The 16,047-nt window shown below is 42.2% G+C and overlaps 1 pseudogene; it reads left to right on the top strand.

The window, feature by feature from the left end:
- Window positions 1–5,287: 5,287 nt before the first annotated feature.
- On the top strand, window positions 5,288–15,181 carry LOC124227105 (uncharacterized; annotated as a pseudogene).
- Window positions 15,182–16,047: the final 866 nt, after the last annotated feature.

Below are 16,047 nucleotides of genomic sequence, written 5' to 3'. Positions count from 1 at the left end.
CAAATGTAAAAACTATTAGATAAGAAAAAAATTTTTGCCAAATTTAACCCTAGAAACAAACTTCCTACACACACACACACACACCCCCCCCCCCTTAGATTTCTGCTTTTCAGAAGGGATTAATCATAGCCCCATAAAAAATATTTAAGCTTAACATGGGGAAAAGCAAGTCCATTCCCTAAGCAAGGGGTTAGAGTAAGATGCATGTTCCCATTTCTGGCTTTAGGGAAGAATCAGTTTTGGTCTCCTCTCTGAAATATGAGTACAACTTGAGTCTCTGAGGGGCGAGGCAGAGCCACGCTGGGGCTGAATTGGAGGGAGGAAGAACAAATGTCTTTGAAATTGATCTGTATATTCTCTTTGTCTTTGGAATCACCTGAGACTCGGGGTCCCTGGCCACCCCGCTTACATCCTTATCCAATCAGTTACCATATTTTTTGTATTCATCTTCTCTCCCCCAATTTTTTTTTTCATCCCCTAGAGTGGTGAGCCAATGCCTTTAAAATAGTAGGTATTCAATAAATATTCCATGAATGAAGGGATTTTTCTCATTCACTTCTGGCTTCAAATGTTTATTTGGCTCTCTCTCTCAAGAGATACTTGTGTGCATGCAGTTCAGAAGTACCACTACAGAAATTACCACAGAAAGACCTCTCCTACTTCATTAACAGCCTGAGCATTATATGCTATGATGGGTTACTGAAACCTGAAATTTTTGACCTCAAAAAAAAGTGAATTGGGATCAAATATGCATAGGAAGAAGGGAAAATGTTAATTTCTGGATCCACCTCAGTGTCACAGAAACACTTTAGGCATCTTGCAATTCTTTCCCTCTTTTGCAATTGGTGGCCAATAAGTGTGAAGATAACTCAGACACAAAAGGAGAGAAACTCTTTCAAAAAGACAATCAGGCATTTTAGGCAGAGAAGCATGGCCATGATGCAACTCTCTTGAGAATATCTGCCTCCTTTCAGAAAGCCACCAGCTTCTGTTTTCATCGATAACTATCACCAGGTCCCTTGTTACTAGTATAAATTATGAATAAAGAATTGGAAACAGAGGTACCATAGCTCTTCTGGATGTGTTAAAATGAAAGAGAACTGCCTTCCTTGATAGAAATGTTCCCACTAACAAAAGTAAAAGAAGAAAGAAAAAATTTCCCTTGATGCTTGTGCCCTTGTACTTCCTCCTTCCTTGCCTTGAAAACGATCTATTGAAAGTGTTCCCAGAAAGAAGGTTGTGCTCAGCCTCAGGAAGAATATAGTGCCTAAGTCTATATTCTGCAATGAACTGAGTTGACAGTATCAGTAAATATATTGCACTCAAACAAAATTGTTCAAGGATAGAATAGAAGGAAAGTCCCAGCTATTGAGAGATAAGGCTAGGGCACCACACAGCACTCCTCTGAATCTCCATTCTTGAGAGTACCAGAGAGTGAGATAGCAGGTTTGGAAGAAACCAGACTTATTTGACCCTAATATGCTTTTCTACTTGACCAAAATGAGACAGTAGCAAACAACAATTACACACGGAATAGACTCCGGAGCATTTCAGAGAAGATCAAGTATAGTGATCTCGAGGCCCCATTATATCAGCCTTGCAAAGTCAGATCCCTGGGATAAGTCTGAGAGTTCGTGTAACATTTGCATAACCTGCATTGCCCACAGTCAGTTTTGGGGACTTGTACACCAACAGTCTTCTCAGATGTTCCCAATTCTCTATTTTGTCCCCTAGAACCACTTTGTCCCTTTCAACACATGACAACCCTCCAAAGAAGAATCTCATGGCCTTAAGTCTTTCTCTTTTGTTCTGACAAAAGATTCATTGCCATTGTTAAGTCTTCTCTTCTTCCACACAGCATGATACCCATATTTGCTGTTCTAGACAAGTCATTTTGGAAAGTGCTTCACAAGTGTATTGCGATGATGGGTAATATGGGTGTTTTTGAACCACTGGTAAGAGATGAGTTATCCAGATACTGCAAGGCTTGCGCCCCTGAACTTCATCGTGTGAGCAGCTGTACAGCCAGAATGCAGAATGAATCTTTCGGGACTATTGGACCCAGCTGTGCTCATGAAACTCATCTGAGAAAATCCTTGTAAGGTACAAAAGTGGAGAAAAGAGGCTTGAGAGACTCAGCCAAGATCTTAACCCTCAATGTTGATTGCAATAAGAGTTGCATTAACAAGAGGCAGATGCCTTCTATTCTATTCTTAGTATTTTGGGTCAAGCTTTGGCATAGTTCAGGGGTCAACAAGTTATGGCCCTTGAGCTAAATATAGCCCATAGTCTGTTTTTATATGGCCTGTGAATCAAGAATGATTTTTATATTTTTTAATTTTTGGGGAAAAAAGTCAAAAGGAGTAATATTTTGTGACACATGAAAATGATGTCAAATTGACATTTCAGTGTCCACAAGTAAAGTTTTAATGAGCACAGTCACACCAGATTGACCACACCTGCTTTTGCGCTACACCAACCGACCTAAACTAAGTAGTTGCAACAGACCATATGGCCTACAAAAAAAGAAGAAATAACAAAAACCCTTACGATCAGGTCATTTTCAGAAAAAGTTTGCTGACTTCTGGCAAAGTTCATTCTTAAATTCAACTTTGATCCTTAAAAAGATGCCTGAAGTCTCGCTCAAACGCATGGATTGCTTTTAGAGGATCATTATGTAATCCACTGGGGAATGAGCTATTAATTTTTATAAACTAGAAACTGACCATGAGACAAGTGGTGTAAAAGAGACTAGACCAACCTGACTATTAGGAACTGCAAATTAAAATCACAATGAGATACTGTTTCACATCTACCAACTTGCCAAAAAATTTTAAGTCTAATAATTTGAATTGTTGTGAGGATGCAGATATATATATGTATGCACACTTACGGTGGAAATAAAATTGTCACAACCACTTTGGAGAGCAGTTAGCAATTCCTAGTAAAATGGAAGATATGTTTATAAGATGACCTACAATTCCGTTCCTAGGTTTATCCTCTGTTCTGAAGAAATTCTAGCACATATGCAAGAGGAAATTGAGAAGGATGTTCCGCACAGCCTGGTTCACGTGGTAATCATTAATGCCGTTAGCCAGACAGTTTGGTTTTCCCCCTTTCTTCCAGGCACGTGGTAGATTGTGCTTTTGGCTCCCTCATGGCTGGGTGGAGCCCTATGACTACTTCTGGCCACTGAGTTGTGAGCAGAAGCAGTACATGTGGCTGGTGCATACTTAAGGCCAATGTAGGACACTTCCAAGTTTTAACAACCCATAGGTCAAAGAAGAAATTACAATAAAAAATAGAAAATGCTTCAAGTAAAATAGTAATACTACATGTCAAAAGGGGATAAGGACTTCAACATACGAATTTTGGGGGAAATGCAATTCAACCCATAGCAGGGTGGTTCCAGGATAATGCGTAGAAACACAAATAGAAAGCGAGGCAGGGAAGGAAAGACAAAAGGGCGTGTTATTAAGGCACCATCGTAACAAGTGACTGGAACTTGACTGCCAAGGAGAACTCTAGAAAATATGTACAATATGCTTCAGAATTATCCTGGCCAATGGGCAAGAAGCTTTACCCTGACAGATGTTGGTCTTTGGTTAAGGGTTTCCCCAGTGGGGTATTGGTTCCCAGGCACTTCTAGTCCACTGCGTCCACAGATGAAGTGGGTTCAGGCAGCTCAAGGGCAGCCCTCTGACGAAGAATGAGATGCTGGCCCTTGGAAATCAGGCTGGTGTGCACGTGAAGGGCAAAGGGGTCCCACGGCATTTGGACAGGGTCCCAACAGTATTCACTTAGCAGTCCTCTCCAGAACTAACAAAAAGAACAGCAAACAAATCCAAAGAGAATGGAATAATGAAAACAAATCCAAATGTCCAAATAGATAAGATACACAAAACCATAGATTGGTTCATTAAAATACTAATAAAATTAAAAATTACTGTCAAGACAATTAAAATAGAAAAGAGGCACAAATAAACCATGTTGGGAGTTTTAAAACAGGAATTTATTACAGATCCTGCAGGCATGAGATCTTCGAGAGAAGAAATAGAAATAAAGGAGAGAGTGAGTAGCAGTTCCATTCCTAGGTATATACTTAAAAGAATTGATAACAGGTACTTAAACAAATACATGTACATATATATTCATAGCACTAGTCACAAAGCCAAAAGGTGGAAACAACCCAAATTTCCATCAAGGGATGAATCAACAAACAAATTATGGTATATCCATACAACAGAATATTCTTTAGCTATAAAAACGAATGAAGTACTGAAACATGATACAACACGGATGAACCTCGAAAACATTATGCTAAGAGAACGAAGCCAGACACCAAAGACTACATATTGTATGATTCCATTTGTGTGAAATATCCAGAATAGGTAAATTCATGGAGACAGAAAGTAAATTGTTGCTCGCAAGGGCTCAGGGGGAGAAGGGAATGGTGAGTGACTGCTTAATGGGTATGAGTTTCCTTTTGGGGTGATAAAAATATTTTGGAACCAGACAGAGATGTGATTGCACAACATTGTGTAAATACTAAATACCACTGAACTGTTCACTTTGAAATGGTTAAGTTGATATTATATGAATTTCACTTCAATAAAAAAATAAAAAGGATGAGAAAAGGAGTCGAAAAACCAGGTGTATTTAAGTATGGAGTGCAGACCGCATGCCAGATCTACAATTGCCACACTCTGACAATTTTTAATATTTTGATGACCTCATTAAATATTCACAGTTGTTCCATGAGGTCGGGATTACTAATAATACCCATTTTTACAGAGGAGAAAGGAGTTCGTGGGAAAGAACCTAATCATTTCTCTGTCTTTGTCTCACTTTGTGTTTTGCGAATTGATCCAGAGTTCCTCTCTTGAGAAGCAGAACCAAGAAACGTAGATGAGGTTACTTTAAGGCTTGGAGATGTTGAGACATCTCCAAGGAAGTGGGCCAAGGAGGAGTGAGGTGCTCTGACATTCCAAATATAGCCTGTGCTTGGCCACTTAGGAAGATGGATTCGTTGCTAGCAACAAGTACTTAGAATGTGTGTGATTTGGCATGTCTCGAGCTGTGAAGTAGATGCAACGCAGGCAAAAAATTGATGATGTTATGGGGAGGGGCTGTGGAGGGTGCTAATTGCCATCTGCAGTGCCTGGAGGAGGGGTGGAGAGGAGTGAAGAATGTCTTCCTTTTTAATAGATTTTCAGGATCGGAAAATCATATTGCAACTCTCAAGCATTTGGGAACAATTGTACATAAGATGGAAAGTACGCCTAACATGAAACTGGAGAAACTGGACACTCCCTTCAAGCTCACTTTGCAGATTCTTGGATGTCAGAAGAAAAGGTCAGAGGAATTCAATTGTCAGTGGTCCCCTTACTTCTTCCAGCCACTTACACGGAGCCCCAAAGAGACAGAATATCAAGTACCAATGGCTGTGGGAATACAAATCACCTAGGATTACTTCTGTGATCTCTAGAAAAGTAGGCAGAAGATGCTAGGTGAGATGGGAGCAGAGGGGAGACATAAGCCTAAACCACAGCCCTGTGGGCACGTGGTGGAGCTAATTCTTTGACACAGTTTAGAATCTACATTGGAAGGTACATTTGCAAAATCTCTGACAATCACGTATGTTATTGCCTACAATTATACCAAAAGAAGTAGGTTAATATTGAATCTTTATTTTAATTTTACCAAGGAGAAAGTGTTAAAGTAAAGCACAAATTAGCATGCAGTCATAGGTCCAAAAGCTGAAAAGACTTTTGACTAAGTCCTAGAGGAAATCAAACTATTGAAAGGGAGGGAGGAGAGGAAGCAGGATTAAAGTAAAATTCAAGATAGAAACCCTACGATTGACCCTTTATTTCTTAAAAGTCTAAGACTCTGAGTTTTTACTGTCTTTCAATCATCAAACTGTTCAGGACTTTCCATTGATCTAAACTCTGAATTCAAGGCCTTTCTGCCCCTTTCCTGCCTTAATTCAGGCGTGGGTTACTTCTTTTCTTCTTTTGCAACTATGTATTTTTTATTAGGGTAAAATACACATAACATAAAATTTACCATTTTAACTATTTTTAAGTGTACAATTCAGTGTATATTAACTAATATACATTGATAATCTATATTAATATGTATTAAGTATATTAACAATGTTGTAAGCCGTCAGCACTACTGAGAGGGGTTCCAGAGGAACAGAAGTTTAAGGATGAGTTTTCTGATTGGTTCTGGGAGTTGACTCTCTAATCTGACTAGATTTAAATCATGATTCTATTTTCAGTAGTAAAGAGAGTACTGATATAGTCCATGGCACGATTTGGCAGTAGACATGCCTAAAAATCTCCATTGGATACTCCTAATCAACCACTTGTAAGACAAGGAGCTGAGTGACCATGTATATGATACTTTTGAACATTTTGGTAAACTAATAAATATAGTGAGATTGGCTGGATACTCCTAAAGTCCTTGGACAAAGTGAGGAAAGAAAATGACGAGCTCAGTGATTCAAATTTCCAGCTCAAGGGCCACATAACTGACCTGAAACCTTCTATAGGCTCCCTCAAGGAAACCCTTATCTCCTGTAGCCACAGGGCTGAGACTGCTGAAAATCTAACACAGAATCTCATGCTGTGACTGGCCATATTATAACGCAAGTCGAACTCTACTGTTAAAATGAGGGCATTTATTGGAAAGGAATGGGATCCTGAAAGTTTAAATGGGGACATGCGAGAAGACTCTGATGAAGCTGAGGACATTGAGCCCCTAAATTCTGATGAGGCTTCTTTGCCAGTGGAAGAGGATTCTCCATCCCCAGTGGAAGTGGCCTTTCCCATCCCCTCAATTTCTTTGAGAGAGGATTAACCCTGCCTTGCCTGAGGAAACTGTAATGGCCTTCTCAGAGGCAATTGCCATGCAAGACAATACTGATTCTCCTCAGGGTCCACCCCCATCACTCCTCTTTGCTTTTAGACCTATAATTAGACTCAAGGCCCAGCAGGACCCTAAAGGTGAGGTACAAATTGTGACTCATGAGCAAGTTGCTCCACTTTAAAGAACTACTTGAGTTTTCTAATTTATACAGACAGAAATCCAGGGAACATATGTGGTAATGGCTACTAAGGGTGTGGGAAAATAGTGGAAGGAACATAAAGCTGGATCAGGCCAAATTTACAGACGTGAGATCACTAAGCAGAGATTCCACATTAATGCTGCAGCTCAGAGAGTTAGAAAGAGCTCCAACAATGTGTTGGGTTGGTTGATTGAAACATGGAACCAAAGGCGCCCACAGTGAGAGTTAGAAATGCCAGACCTGCTTTGGTTTGATGTAGAGGAAGGGATTCAAAGACCGAAGAAGATTGCAATGTTAGAATGGATTTGTCATTTAAGACCTACTCACTCACCCTGGGAGGATGCAAAAGATATACCTTTCACCATGACTGAGAGAAATAAATTTGTGAGGGGAGACTCAGTGACCTTGAAGAGCTGTGTGATCACTCTTCTCTGCAAGCCAGATCTCACAGTGGGAACTGTGGTTGTGAAGCAGGGTACCTGAGGGTTACTGTAAATATTGAATAAGATTACCTTTCCATCTTGTTATAAAAAGAAGTTAATCTTGTCAATTTGCTGTTTTCTTGTTTAACCTGAGGGGTGACTCAAGGGTCACAAGGATTTACGAGCTTGTTTTATGGAAGAAAAAGAAGGCCTTCAAGGAAGTAGCGGTCACCAGATAACCAGCCCCCAGCTGCCACCGAAGCCCAGAAGTCAGATTGCCTAAGGGCTTATCAGGAGTGAAAGAAACAGGGATTACCCCTTTGTTTCTCTGAAACTCCTCCTGCCAAGGTCCCTAGCTCTATAAAATCCCCTGGTTTCTTCTCCTGTTAAGGTGGATTTGACAGAATCTGTCCTCCTGCCTTCTCGTTTTGGCCAGTTTGAATAAACCTTTCTCCATCTCCAAGTACTAATATCTCAGTGGTTGGCTTACTGTGCATTGGGCACACGAACTTGGGAGTAAGAGGTTTGGTATCAATTACTGAATTGAGAAAACTAAATGCAATGGAAGTAATTGGATACCAGGGTGGGAGGGGCCAAATAGCCTCACTCAGCTGCCAAAGGCAAGGTGGACATGGTTACCATAATGGACAGCAGAGTCAAAGCAGCAATCCAGATAGAATAGTCTGAATCATGCAGACCTGTGGTGTTGGCTAGTTGTTCATGGTTTTTTGGAAGTGAAAGAGATTAGGAAGTGTACTAAATTCTTACTTGATCTGTGCTGAATAATAAGAAATACATTTGGTCTTTTTTCCTAGTTCCTGTACATAGTTGCTAAAACCCTTGGAATTTTCTGATAAGAGTGTCTTTTATTATTCAGGAGTCCCCTTTCAGCATACCTGAATTTATGCTAATCAAGTGACTTAGGGTGGGGCCCCTAGATAGCCTCAGGATAAGGCTGGTCACTGGAAAGACCAAGAGATTAGAGGATTGGAACTTTTAGCTCTATCCACTGACTTACAGGGATTATGGGTGGAGGGCTGGGGAGGGATGGAGATTAAACTCTATAAAAACTTTTGAACCACAATATTTGGTGAGCTTCCACGTTGATGAGCAAATCTATGTTTTGGGAGGGTGGCACTCCCCAGTTCCATGGGAACAGAAATTCTTGTGCTTGGGACGCTTTAGGACCCCATCCTAAGTACCTCTTCATCTGGCTGTTCATCTGTATCCTTTATAATAAACTTCTAAATGAGAGAAAATGTTTCCCTGAGATTTGTGAACCATTTTAACAAATGATTGAACCTGAGGACAGGGTTGTGGGAACTTCTGGTTTATAGCTAGTTAGTCAGAAGCAGAGGTGACAACCTGGACTTGCAATTGGCATCTGAAGTGGGAACACACTTGTGGGACTGAGACCTTGACCTGAGGGCTCTGATGCTGTCTCCAGGTAGCTAGTGTCAGAATTGAGTTAACTTGTAGGTCATCCAGTTGGTGTCTGCCAAGAATTGCTTGGTGGTATTGGAAAACATTCCAACATCTACATAAGCAGAAAAGTTCTAGATTAAGTGGACAAAAGTCTAACTTGAATCATAAAAACAGAGTCACATCCCTCCAGTCAATTCCCACACTTGAGCCAGTTTACAGACCCAGAACTGCTTGAACAAAGGGGAGGCCACGTCCTCTTGAGAAAGGACCTCAGTACGTTGCCACAACTGTATGTTGTTCATCTTCCTCTCAGCCTTCCCCAAAGGGTCCCATGGCCTTTTACCAGGGTAGATGTACACTGTGGAAAAGGAAATAATCAGACCTTTTGGAGACTACTGGACACTGGCTCTGAACTGACACTGATTCCATGAGACTCAGATTATCACTGTGATCCACCAGTTAGAGTCGGGGCTCATGAAGATCAGATGATCTGTGGAGTTTTAGTGGAGATGATCAGTGGAGATCAAGTCTGTCTCATAGTGGGCCCAGTGGGTCCCTGAATCCATCTTATGGTTACTTGCCCAGTTCAAAATGCATGATTGAAATAGACATACTCAGCAGTCGGCAGAATTCCCACATGGGTTTCTTGACCTGTGGAGTGAGGGCTATCATGGTGGAAAAGGCCAAGCTGAAAATACTAGAAATGCCTCTACCTCAGAAAATAGTAGACCGAAAGCAATACTGTGTTCCTGGAGGAACTGCAGAGATTAGTGCCACCATCGAGGACTTAAAAGATGCAAGAGTAGTGATTCCCACCACATTTCCATTCAACCTGCCTATTCGACCTGTGAAAAAGACGGGTGGATCTTGGAAAACGACAGTGGATTATTGTAAGCTTGACCAGGTAGTGACTCCAATTGCAACTGCTATATCAGATGTGGCATCATTGCTTGAACAAATTAACACCTCCCCTGTTACCTGGTAAGCAGCAAATTGATCTGCAAATAGATTTTTTTATCTATACCTGTCAATAAGGACTACAGAAGCAATTTGCTTTCAACTGACAAGGCCAGTAATACACTGTTTTACCTCACGGGTATTCCAACTCTCCAGCTCTGTGTCATAATTTATTCTGCAGGGATCTTGATTGCCTTTCCCTTCCACAAGATAACACACTGGTTCATTCATTGATGACATTATGCTGATTGTGCCTAGTGAGCAAGAAGCAGCAACTACCCTAGACTTATTGGTAGGACATTTGTGTGTGAGATGTGGGAAATCAATGCAACAAAAATTCAGGGGCTTTCTACCTCAGTGAAACTTCCAGGGATTCTGTAGTATGGGGCACGTTGTGGTATCACTTCTAAGGTGAAGATTAAGTTGTTTCATCTGGCCTCTCTTACAACCAAGAAAGAGGTACATATTCCTTATTTGGGTGTGTTACTCTAGCCCATTTACAAAGTGACCCAAAAAGCTGCTATTTTTGAGTGTGGTTCAGAACAAGAGAAGGCTCTACAATGGGTCTAGACTGCTCTGCCACTTGGACCACATGATCCAGCAGATTCAATGTTGCTTGAAGTGTCAGTGGCCGATTGGGACGCTGTTTGGAGCCTTTCGCAGGCCCCTGTAGGTAAATCCCTGTGCAGGCCTTTGGGATTTCAGAGCAAAGCTCTGCCATCCTCTGCAGATAACTACTCTCCTTTTGAGAAGCACCTCTTGGCCTTTTACGGGGCCTTAGTAGAGACTGAACAAGTTACCATGAGACCTGAGCTCCCCATCATGAACTGGGTGTTATCTGACCCACCAAGCCATAAAGTTGGATGTGCACAGCAGCACTCCACCATCAAATGGATATGTGATTGCGCCTGAGCAGGCCCTGAAGGCACAAATAAGTTACATGAAGAAGTAGCCAAAATACCTATGAGCCCACTCCTGCTATGCTGCCTTGTCTCTCCTAGAGGAGGAGAAGATTTGGGTCTGATTTACAGATGGTTCTGCATGATATGAAGTCTCCACCTGAAGGTGGACAGCTCCAGCACTATATCCTCTTTCTGGGACATCCCTGAAGGACAACAGTGACGGGAAATCCTCTCCGTGGCAGAACTTTGAGTAGTGCATGTGGTTGTTCACTTCGCTTGAAGGAGAAATGGCCAGGTGTACAATTATACGGTTATATACTCATTCATGGGCTGTGGCCAATAGTGTGGCTGGATGGTCAGGGACTCGGAAGGAACATGATTGGAAAATTAGTGATGAGGAAATTTGGGGAAGAGGTTTGAGAATAGACCTCTCTGAATGGGCAAAAAAGCATGAAGATATTTGTGTCCCATGTGAATGCTCACCTAAGGGTGACCTCAGCAGAGGAGGATTTTAGCAATCAAGTGGAAAGGATATCCCACTCTATAGACACCAGTTGGCCCCTTCCCCCAGTTACCACGGTCGTCACCACAATGAGCTCATGAAGAAAGTGGTCATGGTGACAGGGATGGAGGTTATGCCTGGGCTCAGCAACATAGACTTTCACTCACTAAAGCCTACCTGGCTACAACCACCACTGAGTGCCTAATCTGCCAGTAGCAGAGACCAACACTGTGTCTCCAACATGGCATGATTACCTGTGCTGATCAGCCAGCTGCTTGATGGCAGATTGATTACATTGGACCACTTCCATCATGGAAGGTGCAGCATTTTGTTCTTACTACGATAGACACTCAGGATATAGATTTGCCTTTCCTGCATACAATGCTTCTACCAAAACTACCATCTATGGACTTACAGAATGCCATATCCACTGTCATGGTATTCCACACAACGTTACTTCTGATCAACCAAATCCCTTCAAGGCAAATGAAGTGTGACAATGGGCCCATGCTCATGGACTACATTAGTTTTACCATGTTCTCCACCATCCTGAAGCAGCTGGCTTGATAGAATGATACGATGGCTTTTTGAAGACTCAGTTACAGCACCATCTAGGCGGCAACACCTCACAGGGCTGGGTCAGGGTTCTCCAGAAAGCTGTGCATGCTCTGAATCAGTGTCTAATACATGGTGCTGTTTCTCCCATAGCCAGGATTCACAGGTACAGGAATCAAGGAGTGGAACTGGAAGTAGCACCACTCATTATTACCCCTAGTGAGCAACTGGCAAAATTTTTGCTTCCTGTATCCTTAACCTTATGCTCTGTTGGCCTAGAGGTCTTAGTTCCAAAGGGAGGAATGCTTCCACCAGGAGACACAAAAGGAGTCTATTGAACTGGAAGTTAAAATTGCTGCCTGGCCCCTCTGGACTCTTCATGCCTCTGAATCAACAGGCAAAGACGGGAGTTACTGTGCTGGCTGGGATGATTGATCTAGATTACAAAGGGGAAAATGGACTATTACCCCACAATGGAGATAAGAAAGAATGTGTCTGGAATATAAGAGACCCCTTAGGAAGTCTGTTAGTACTGACATGCCCTATGATTAAGGTCAATGGAAAACTACAACCAATCCAAGCAGGACTACTAATGGCCCAGATTCAGGGATGATGGTTTGGGTCACTCTGCCAGGTAAAGAACCACAACCAGCTGAGGTACTTGCTGAAGGCCAAGGGAATACAGAATGGGTATGGAAGAAGATAGTTATAAATACCTGCTACAATCACATGACCAGTTACATAAACTAAGGGTAACAGATCCAGGAGACAGAAACCTGGATCTTTAAGGTCATTTCTGAGTGGCTGAATTAACCAGCTCTGCAGTCTGCCCTACCTCTGGGCGTATTAAGTGAAAGAAATAACCTCATTGCTTTGGTCAGGGTTTACCTATACGTTAAGCCTCAATCGTCCCAACGAACTCAGTCGGGGGAGTGTGCAATACTGCTTCTACTACGAGGACTCCAATTCCAGGCCGTGAGCTAATTTCAGAAGTAGAAGTCAAAGACACTCTTATACCACCACAAATCCCTCAAATACCTTTCTCACCTTCCAGACCCCTGAAATTCCTCTACTAGGAGACAAAAATTATTCTTCCGTAACTAAATGCTAACCTGCTGAGAAACAAGACAAAATACGAATAGAAAAAAATACCTGGGAAAAAGATCAGTCTAAGAACTAATAAAGGATACAGATTTAAACAAGATATATTTTACACTATCAAATTAATTTAAAAAGATCCTAACACTCAAATCGCTGGCCACGTTGTGCTAAATTTTTGAAAGCAAGAAAAATTTATCAGCTTCTTTGATCAGTATCTCACCCTGCTCGGGCTGCTATAACAAAATACCATAGATTGATGGTTTAAACACAGACATTTATTTCTCACAGTTCTGGAGGCTGGGAAGTCCAAGACCAAGGTGCTGACAGATTTGGTTCATGGCGAAAGCTCTCTTCCTGGCTTATAGATGGCCCCCTTCTGGCTGTGTCCTCACACGGCCTTTCCTGGTACATGTGCAAGGAGAGAGCAAGATCTCTCTGTCTTCCTCTTCTTATGAGGGCATGAATCCCATCATAAGGGTCTCACCCTCATGACCTTATCTAAACCTAATTGCTTCTCAAAGGCCCCACCTCCAAATACCATCACATTGGGGATTATGGCTTTAACATATAGATTTTGGGGGGACTCAAGCATTCAGCTCATAACAATAAGCAATGTTAAATACTTATTAAAAACCATAAACATGCTCACATATTTACTAACGCCCTCCCACCAATGACTGCCAGGAACACATAACACATCTGTAGTTGACCAAAGTGGGTGTAATGCTCATGGGGTACCATGGGGAGGCTCAGTAAGAGTCGTGGACAGGACATATGATAGAATTTTGGCTTGTGTTAGGCGTGTTGGGAGAAGATTTAAGGAAGTGGAGCCTTGGTCTGGATTGGATGCTGTCAGGAAGTGAAGGCGATTCTATGAATAAATCTTATCTAGAAGGAGAAGGCGTAGGGTGAGGGTGCAGCTAAAACAGGTAAAGAAGTAGCAGTCACTCATGTTATTCAGGATGCGAAGGTGTTTGGTTATTTTTGTGGTTTGGACAATGTTCCTGTTTGACTTGGGTTCAGACATGATTACGGGGTGGTCTTGTTTTTGTCCTGATCCATCAGGGCCTCAGAGTGGCCTAGTTAAATGTTCATGTTCTGTGAAATTGTTTATGTTCAACAGGAGAACTGTAAGCGCCAGACCAGCTCCCAGAGATCAAGGGCTGCTGTTCTCTTTCTCACCTTTCAATCCAGATACAGTGTGTATTGGTAAACTTGGGCTGCCATAAGAAAATACCACAGACTGGGTGGTATAAACGACAGAAACTTATTTCTCACAGTTCTGGAAGTTGGAAGTTCAAGATCAAGGTTCCAGTAGGGCTGGTTTCTGGTGATGCTTCTCTTTGGTTTGCAGATGGCCATCTTATTGCTATGACCTCACATGCCCTTTCTTCTGTGCACGCAGAGAGAGAGCGATCTCTGGTGTCTCTTCCTCTTCTTACAAGGATATCAGTCTTATCAAATCAAGGCCCCACCCTCATGACCTCATTTAGACTTAATTACCTCCTTATAGGCCCTATCTCCAAATTCAGCATTTCACATATGGGGGTCAGGATTTCAACATATGAATTTGGGGGGTATATAATTCAGTCCATAACCCTGTGTGTCAGAGTCCAAGATTTCTAGAGAGATCTTTCACAGAAGGTAAAAGTAATGCACATGTTTATGGTGGTATTACTTTTAATAGAACGACTTAGAAATAGGCAAATATCTAACAAAGCAGGATAGTCAAGACAGGTGGTGACATAGAGGACAAATGGGCCCAGGGCTGGCCCAAATGGTATTAAGGTGGTGGGTTAACTGGTAACTATTTTTGATTATTAATTTTTTTCATGTTTCTATAACATTGCGTTCATAGCAACTCAGATACAAATACCTATGGGAAAGCTGATAAATAGATTTAAATTTTTTCACTCCCTAGAGTAAGCGAAATCTAGCAAGTGCTCTGTCAGTGTGTTTTGGTGTGCTTATGGGTAAGACAATCGGAAGAGGCGACCAGCAGGGCACTGAGGTGGTGAGGGGACCCACTGAGGCAGGGGGCTTGGCAAAAGACCAGAAAGGGCAGCTAGGGAAAACCTGGAAAATCTACCGCCTTGCTGATCTGCCTATCGTCAGGCCTGCTGTATCGTCGGCCCATAAAAACCCAGATCAGACTCTGCCTTCAGAACTGAGCCATGCTCCTGTGTGTCGCTGCTGCCACACCCCACAAGCAGATGGGAAGGCAGAACGATTGAAAGGGTAAGCTCCAAACACACAACCCCCACCCCCACTCCACTCCCTCAATCAAACCTTTCGCTCCACTAAGGCAAACACTCTCTTAGGTGTTATAAGATGAAGGAGAGATTATCTTTAGTCTGTTTTTGTTGTTGTTCTTATAACTGTTAGTTTTTCAATGGAAAGAACTGCCCCCAACATAAGGAATAGGTTCTTTAGAGACCTTTACTTAGATTGTAGATCTTGAAAAAGTGTTCAGGGGACCTAAGTATGTGGACCGTACTTACTTTGGGGACAAATCAAAATGGAAGAGAACACACTGTCACCTTCATTCTCGATGTAGAGTCCAATGCTGCTATCTGGGCCACGTCTGCAGATAAAGCCCCCAATCTCTCATAACAACTGATTTCCACTAATCTTTGTGGTGTGCCCCAGCACCCAGCACAGCCTCAGAACACTGAAGCCCCCAGACCTCCCCACTAACACCACCCCACCCTTCCACACAGGGTCCCCTGGAGGTTAAAAGAATTTATTTTGAAAAGAAATGGCAACTGGAAAAAGCTTTTATTTTCATATGGGAAAACCTCAAAAAGCATTTATTTCTCTTGATCAGTGCTCACAACAGCAGCCTGGAACGCTGTTTCCAACCAATTTGTAGTTGGTCTTATAAAACAGATCTCTCTTCTTGATCTGATCCTTCCCCCACCCCTAACCCCCTCTCCCCCCGCCCCGTGCATTTGTTCTGCTTAAACCTTTCAGCACATTTGTTAACTTGAGTGACATTGAAAAAAATCGCTACCCCATTAACGTGGAGTCATGCAATCCATGGGATGTGCATCATTCATTTAATTGGGATGGCTTGGTTCCCTCCCAGATGTTCCCTTTCAGCAGATA

The sequence above is a fragment of the Equus quagga genome, chromosome 15 (genome assembly GCF_021613505.1).
Source record: "Equus quagga isolate Etosha38 chromosome 15, UCLA_HA_Equagga_1.0, whole genome shotgun sequence".
NCBI classification, from domain to species: Eukaryota; Metazoa; Chordata; class Mammalia; order Perissodactyla; family Equidae; genus Equus; species Equus quagga.
Note: the sequence above shows the minus strand (reverse complement) of the source record. Positions and strands in the feature narration are given on the sequence as shown.